Source organism: Lycium barbarum, chromosome 11, assembly GCF_019175385.1.
Source record: "Lycium barbarum isolate Lr01 chromosome 11, ASM1917538v2, whole genome shotgun sequence".
Lineage (NCBI taxonomy): Eukaryota > Viridiplantae > Streptophyta > Magnoliopsida > Solanales > Solanaceae > Lycium > Lycium barbarum.
In genome coordinates this window covers 97,482,208-97,489,995 of record NC_083347.1, presented here as the reverse complement: position 1 = coordinate 97,489,995, position 7,788 = coordinate 97,482,208, and positions in this window count along the sequence as shown.

Sequence of the window (7,788 nt, the reverse complement as noted above, 5' to 3'; positions counted from 1 at the left end):
AACGTTATCACTCTTTTCTAAGACGTCATTACGCCATCTCTTGCTCGTCGCTCACAATTCTTACCCGACACATAACATGTCCTTTACCTCTTTGACAAACTTTTTTCCTTTTTGTCAAATGTCTTTGAATCTTGATTAGGATTATCAAATGCTATTTCTTACTTATCCAAATCATCGTATACCTCGTGCTCTTCGCTAGCCTATTCACTGTACGCCAACAGGGAATTTTCCAAGGTGTAACAATGATATTGCTATTTATAAGTGACAAATAAGAAGAGACATAAAGTTTTCTATAATAGAATATAAGATGTGATAATCAAGAGACTAATAAAGGAGAGAAAAGAGTATGGCGAGATAAGTTATATCAGATAGACAAAAGAGTTTTGGTATGTGTGAGATACATAAAATAGAACGGACCAAAGGCATGGAAGTTTACGGATAAGATTAGATGTTCGTACACGAATCACACAAGAACGGTTATGTAACCTGTAAGTACTTACATATCGAGAATGAAACCAATGGGATACGTAGAAATAGGAGTAGGGGGTAAACAAGAATAGTGGGTTTGTGATACTCCAGGTCAGTTGAGGAAGACTACATTGTGAATTAAGTTGAAATGTTGAGTCAGAATTATCATTAAGGAAAAATAGGGCAATTACTATGGATGTGATATAAGCATATGTTATATGTTTCCTACAATATCCCTGAGGTGGGTTAGATTACTTACGAATTCAATAGGATCATTGAATAAAATGGGGTTTTACCAGAAGAATATTACGCCTTGGAACTTTCATTTTGTATCATTGTGGTTATAGCGAATTTCCAACAACTTACCAAAGGGTTATGAAATTCTCAAAAATTATGAAGTCTTGAATGAGTCGACGAGGGACACCTACGACAAGACATCTCGGGTTGAATTTATCTAGACTCTACAGATTAAATTAATGCCATTATCATGGTCACATGGAAGAAAGAAAGTGGGAAGTAATTAACATGGATGTCATTACAGGCTTGTCCCATTCTCGACATAAGTATGACTCTATATGGGTGATTGTGGATAGACTCACGAAGTCAGCTCATTTTTTACCAGTCAGAACTATATATGTGGCAGAAGATTATGCAAAGCTTTATATGGGCGAAAGTGTAGATCCCCAATTGGGTGGTTTGAAGTAGGAGAGACTAAAGTCATAGGGCCAGACTTGGTTCAGCAGGCCATAGAAAAATTTAAGCTCACACAAGGTCGACTATTAGCAGCCCAAAATCATCAAAGGTCCTATGTGGATAATCGTCGATGGGACTTAGAGTTCCAAGTTAAAGATTGGGTATTCCTAATGGTGTCACCAATGAAGGGCGTTATGAGATTTGGCAAAAAAGGGGAAGCTTAGTCCCTGATACATTGGGCCTTATGAGATTGTGCGCAGAGTAGGCAAAGTGGCTTACGAACTAGATCTACCTCCTGATTTAGAGTCAGTTCCCCCATTTTTCCATGTTGCAATTCTTCGTAAATGTGTTGGAGATCCTACGGGGATCGTACCAGTAAATGATGTTCAACTGACAGAAAAGTTGACTTATAAAGAGGTACCCATTGCCATATTAGATAGGCAAGTACGGAGGCTTAAAAACAAAGAAGTGGCCTCAGTTAAGGTTTTGTGAAGAAAAACTAACCGAGAAGAAATGACATGGGAAGTGGAAGAAAATATGAAATCCAAGTAGCCGCACGTATTTCAACCCCCGGAAGGGATCCAAGACGAAACATCAAGATTATGAGGTATGTATGCTTTCTTTTTATACATTTGGGTCGTGTGTGGACAAACTCTATTTCTATTATGTTGTGGCCCTGCAAGGCATTGTTATTATGAGCTGTTGTGATAGGATGGTAGTGCCATATTGCAGGGAAAACTCTGGCGAAATTTTTATAGAATCCCCGAAGACTTAATATTCGAGGACGAATGTTCTTAAGGGGGGAAGAATGTTACACCTCGGAAAATTTTCTGTTGATGCACATTAAATAGACTAACGAAGATCACGAAGTATACGGTATTTTGATAAGTAAGGAATGACATTTGATGACCCTATTAATATTTCAAAGACATTCGTGGTAAGAGAAGAAAGCTGCCAAGAAAAGGTCAGGTATATGTTATGTATCGAAAGGGATTTATGAGTACCAAGTTAATGATGACTTAATGGTGTCTTGGAGAAGAATTACAACGTCCCTTAGATTGTTAATGAAGTGCTAAACAAGTGTCAGGAAGGTTCCACAAAGATTGGAGATCGAACGAAATGACGGAATCCATTTCAGAGAAGTGGAGTTATACGACAACTTATACGGTTCATTTAAGGGATCCGTATAACTCCCAGCAGGGAGATAGTTTTCTGGTTGGTGAACCACGACCACTTATACGGGCCGTACAATGTTATACGGACCGTTTAAGTGCCCGTGGAAGTCTCAACGGGCTGATTTTTAGTGTTTGTATAAATAGATGCCTTGGGTTCTTTTACTTCATTTTTCATCTTCTACAAGTGTTGAGGGCTCAAAAACCCTTCTCTAAGCATATTCCACTCAAGTCCAAGAGAACACAAAGATCAATGACTAGAATCAAGTGTTTATATGTTAGAAAGCTTCCAAGGGTTAGAGGACTACAAAAGATTCCATTGGAGATGACCTAGGGTTTGGTTCAAGTGAAGTATTTCCACTCAAGATTAATTCCCACACCATCTAAGGTAAGTTATATGGTATTTCCAAGTTGTTTAACGTATTGAGACATTGAAAGACTAGTGAATGGGTCTTGAATGTGAGAATAGTGATGTTGTGAGTGGTAGCTTGGGTTGAGTCATGATTCTTGATATGTTATGATTATAATCATGTTATAAATTCCATTAAGAATATGGGATAGACGTTGTATATGAGTAAATGTAATAGTGTGCCATGACCATGGGTATGGATGACTTGAAGTGAATTGAGGAATATGGATAATGTAGGAGAATTAAGACTATCGTTATGATGTTGTAAATGTTATTATAGATGTTTGGGAGTTGATGTATGATATGGAGGAAGTTTTATAAACAAAGGGAATGCTGCCCAATTTTCTCTAGCTTTAGTTTAGTATGCAAAGCTATCGATTTTCTAATGATAGTATAACTCTAATGAAGGTAGAAACGTGAGCATTGAAGGAGAACGTGCAGGTGATAGAATAGTTGAACAGAAAGGTATGTAAGGCTAACCCTTCTTTCATAAGGCATGGTTTCTTGGCCAAATATCTATTCTTCTATGAGCTTATGATGTCCTCCAAATGATTCTATCTTCAAAAGCTACTAAGCTCATGATTCTCGATATGCTACGATTGTATTAAATTCCTCGTATGTCGAGTAATCCTATAAGGATAGATGTAATGAACGACGATAGTAATGATGTTAATGATGCTTATGAGCTTTTATGTACATGTATCTATGTATGACTATTATGGAACTCCGAGATTATAATGGCCAGGTAGAATATATATATATATATATATATATATATATATATATATTTATTTATGTAACGCGCGCGCACCTCTGCAGTTAGGTATAGATAATCCTAAGCCTTGGTAGAGCTAGGTATGTATGATCACCGAGCCTAGCCATGGTCGGGTACGTGAAACACCGAACCTTTGTGGTCAGGTATGATATGTAAATGATATGTATATGAATATGAATATGATTATGGATACGAAATGTAAATGAGTACGGAAATGAATATGGATACAGATATGAATGTTTGTACATAATCATGCATTAGAAATGGAAAGTCCCTATGGAAAGCAAGTAAGCGTTTATGACGATGAATCTACTATCTCCCATTCTATGTTGTTTCTTATGTTGTCTATGCTTTCATAATGATGTTGATCATGCTTTACATACTCAGTACATTCTTCGTACTGACGTCCTTTTGTTTGTGGATGCTGCGTCATGCCCGCCGGTGGCCAGGGAGACAGGCTTGATCCATAGCTATATTACTCAGGGACTACATAGCGGAGCTCCATTTCATTCGGAGCTATAGCTTTTGGTATTTATTCTTTTGTGTACATACTTATGGGCATAGCGGGGTCCTATCCCGCCTATATGATATGACATACTCTTCCTAGAGGCTCGAAGACATGTGTATATGGTTAGATGTGTTTGGCCTTGTCGGCCTATATTTTGGATATCATTTTGTTAACCTCGTCGGCTTATGTACATTGACATGGGCATAGTTGCAAATGATGATATAAATGTATTATTGTCCAATGGGATTAGTATGATTGATGGATAGAAAGTATGATTTAGCTATGTGGCTCACCGAGATGTGAATGTGAAAGTATGATAAGAGGTTCCCGGGTGGGTTAGCACCAGGTGGCCGTCGCGGCCCTCCGATTGGGTCGTGACATTGGTATAAGTGCAATAGTGATGGTGCTTTAAGAGGAAATCCAGGTCCTAGTTCAGTGGCCTTTTGCATTAGAGATGAAAATGGAGATCTGGTTTATGCAGCAGCTTAAAAGATTGCAGATAGGAATAATTTAGTTGCTGAAGCTGTGGCCATCAAGCAACGAATTAAGTATTATATGGATCATCATTTGTATCCTTTATTGGTGGAAACTGATTCCTTATCCATGAAGATGTTCATTAGAGGAACATGGCAAGTTCCATGGTGTATTAGTATGATCTTAAAGGACATCAACAGATTGATAAGAGGGTAGACTGTTGAAGCGGAGCACATATATAGGGAGGGAAACTGCTTGGCAGATTTTTTTAGCTAACTATGTTTTTGATTTTGCAGGTACATAGCTATTTAACACTCTTCAGGATCTACCTTCTATGGCTAGGAAACTATTGAACATTGATAAGGCTCAGATTCCAAATCTGAGAATCAGATATGCATCAGATACTAGAGTTTCAAGCAACTGATTTGCTTATAAATTGCTTTCTTTACCATGTGTATGATGCAAGGCCATGGGATTGTTGTTCCTGCATCTAGTCTAGTTGTTTGAGAAGTTCAGTATGGGTGGTATTAGTGTGCATGCATACTCATCCCCATGCTGGATAATGTAAACAGATGAGGCTAAATGCAGCTTATATACCAAAGACAGCACACATTAGATATGTTCTTTTACATTTGCAGTAGATAATTACAGGAAGTGAGGCTACAAACCTGTAGTCTGAAGAAAATTTCTAGTGATTTGAATCCATTTCATCTGATGAGAGCTTGGAGATAAGAAGATGGATGCAAGTCATGGCTACAGGAATTCTAGCTTTGTTTTATGTATATTTTGTTACTGCATCTTTGTTTCTTGTTATTTTATAACTAGTTGTTTGGCTAGTTCTGTACAGACCTTTGTTTTTTTTTTATCAATAAATATCCACCACTTTGGTCGGTTTCATTAAAAAAAAAAGGGATATACTTGGAGCTTTTTTCATGAAAAAATTTATAAGGACAAAAATGACATAACATTTGGACCAAATTAAGTTGAACTATACTCTAGGGAGATATTGGGTGTGGTTTGTTCCCAAAGGAACTCAACGTCTTCTTTTTTTCAAATAAATGGACTTTTGCAAAAAAAAAAAAATTCAAATGATATGCCATGACATGATATACAAGATTTCAAACTATTTTAAGAAAACAATTACAAATCTCACATTGAGACTCGAAGGTCAACTGTATTGTGCAAATTCTTTATATAGGGGTGTCTTAACGCCTTCCCCGAGGAATTGCTAGAACCCTTACATCGAACTCCAAAAAGGATTTAGCTTTTGTTTGAATGAACTCTTTAACTTGGTTTTCCTAATTTCCCTTAATAACTTAGGTGGCGACTCTAAAAATAAATAATCCAAAAAAGTCCACAACTTCAAAGTAGCATTTATTTCTCATGTAAAAGTGAACCATAACAGATAGCGACTCTGCTAGGAATCTTTTAAATGGGTTCTAACCATATGAGTTTCAATATAATGTAATTTTTTTGCGATTATTTGCTTGTTTGTCTACGTTCATGTATATATAACTGTCATTGCATGCATATCATACATTCCTCCAAACTGGCAAAAAACTGAGTGGTTTCAAAGGCAACATGCAGGTTCGCGGTCGATCCTTCACTAAAAATCCAAATATATTTCCTTTGAACAAATTGAATGTGGAGTTTGTTCGCGGTCGTCTAACAGCCAAAAACGGTTCACCTCGAGTAGTCTGCTCGAGTGCTAAGTCATTTAAAAAGCCTACTCTAGTATTTCCTGGGATAGAGTGTAGCCAAATCCCAACGGACTAGCGCATGCTTACCTAGACGAGCTTGGATAATTGAGAAGTATCTAGCCCATTAAGAGACCATCTTTTTTCAAGACGAGCTATGACCTGAAGATACCGCATCAAACTATGTTCTAATTGGAAACATGATTATGCCATATGTGATGAACCATTGTTCTTTTTGTGTTTGTGGGGGGGGGGGGGGGGGGTGAGGGTGGGGGGAATTAACCTGTTATATCCCGTGTTTTCACACGTTTGGAAAGACTTGAATTATATTGGATTCTTGAGATATAAGATCAATTTGATATTTTGTTGAACATAGGAGTTATGCATGAAAGAATAGAATCATGAAAGTGTGGGACAAGGCTAAGGGTAATTTTGGAATTTTGGAAATTAGTTTCGGGAATTACAAAATACGATCCACACTTTGTTGGGCTTGTAAAATGTGAAGCAAAAATGAAGCCCAATCCCTAAGGGTGGCTGGCCATGCTAGGCCTTGGCCCAAGCCCATTTTTAGTTGGTCATGTGCTTGGTCATGTGACCAAGCACTTCAACTACATATATACAATTGAAGCCTTAGGATAAGCATAACAAAAAAAAAAACAAGAACAAGAAAGAAGAGCAAGAGGTTTCGGGTTTGCCTTGGAAATTTAGGTACCAAAAATATTGCTTCAAAAATTCTTTTCTTGTTGATTTCCTACTAAGTCAAGGTTCCTTTGTAACTTGGTATAGTTGGATTGGAGTGGGGAGCATTAGAATCACCAAAGTGATCATACCTCCAAGTGAAGAAGACTTGAAGAAAAGGTAAGAATTTCTACCTTTTTATTGTGTTGTTGAGTTTTGTTTGTGTTGTAGTATGTAGAAATGTGTTGATTGTATGAAGAAATGGAAGTTTGCAAAGTGGGTGTGTGTTGTAGGTGTGTAGCCGTGAGGGTGTCTATGTTGTATAGCCAAAATGTATTGAATTCATGTTATATTCTAGTTGTGATTGTAATGAAATGCATATGGGAATTGAAAGTTGGATGAATTTAGTTGATGTTGCAAAATGAGCATATGGCCGTGTGGTGTAATGGTCTTGGAATAAATATGAATCAAGTTGTGTAATGTGTTGGAGTGTTGGTATTGTGATGTTTGTAATGTGAATTAAGCTAGAATGATATAAGTTTGTGTTGAATTGGAATGTGAACACTTATGTCGTTTTAGTATGATTTTCCGACATTAAGGGAATGAAGTGTTTGGTTGTGAATTATGATGTTCATTGATGAATTTGGAAGTTGGAAACTTGTTATGAAATTATATGGCAAAGATTTGATGTTTTGCATAAGTTATGCTTTTGGCGGAAAAGTGTATATCATGTATATCAAGTGTATATCCTAAGGGAAATGGTATGAGATGTCTTTAGATTTATATGGTGATGATCATGATGGTTGTTGAATATGAAATTATTGATCTTAGTTGAAAGTTGGGTTGAATTGAAGATTATGTCAACTTGTGAGAAAAATGACTAGTTGAAGGATATTTGTGTTTTTAATGTTCAT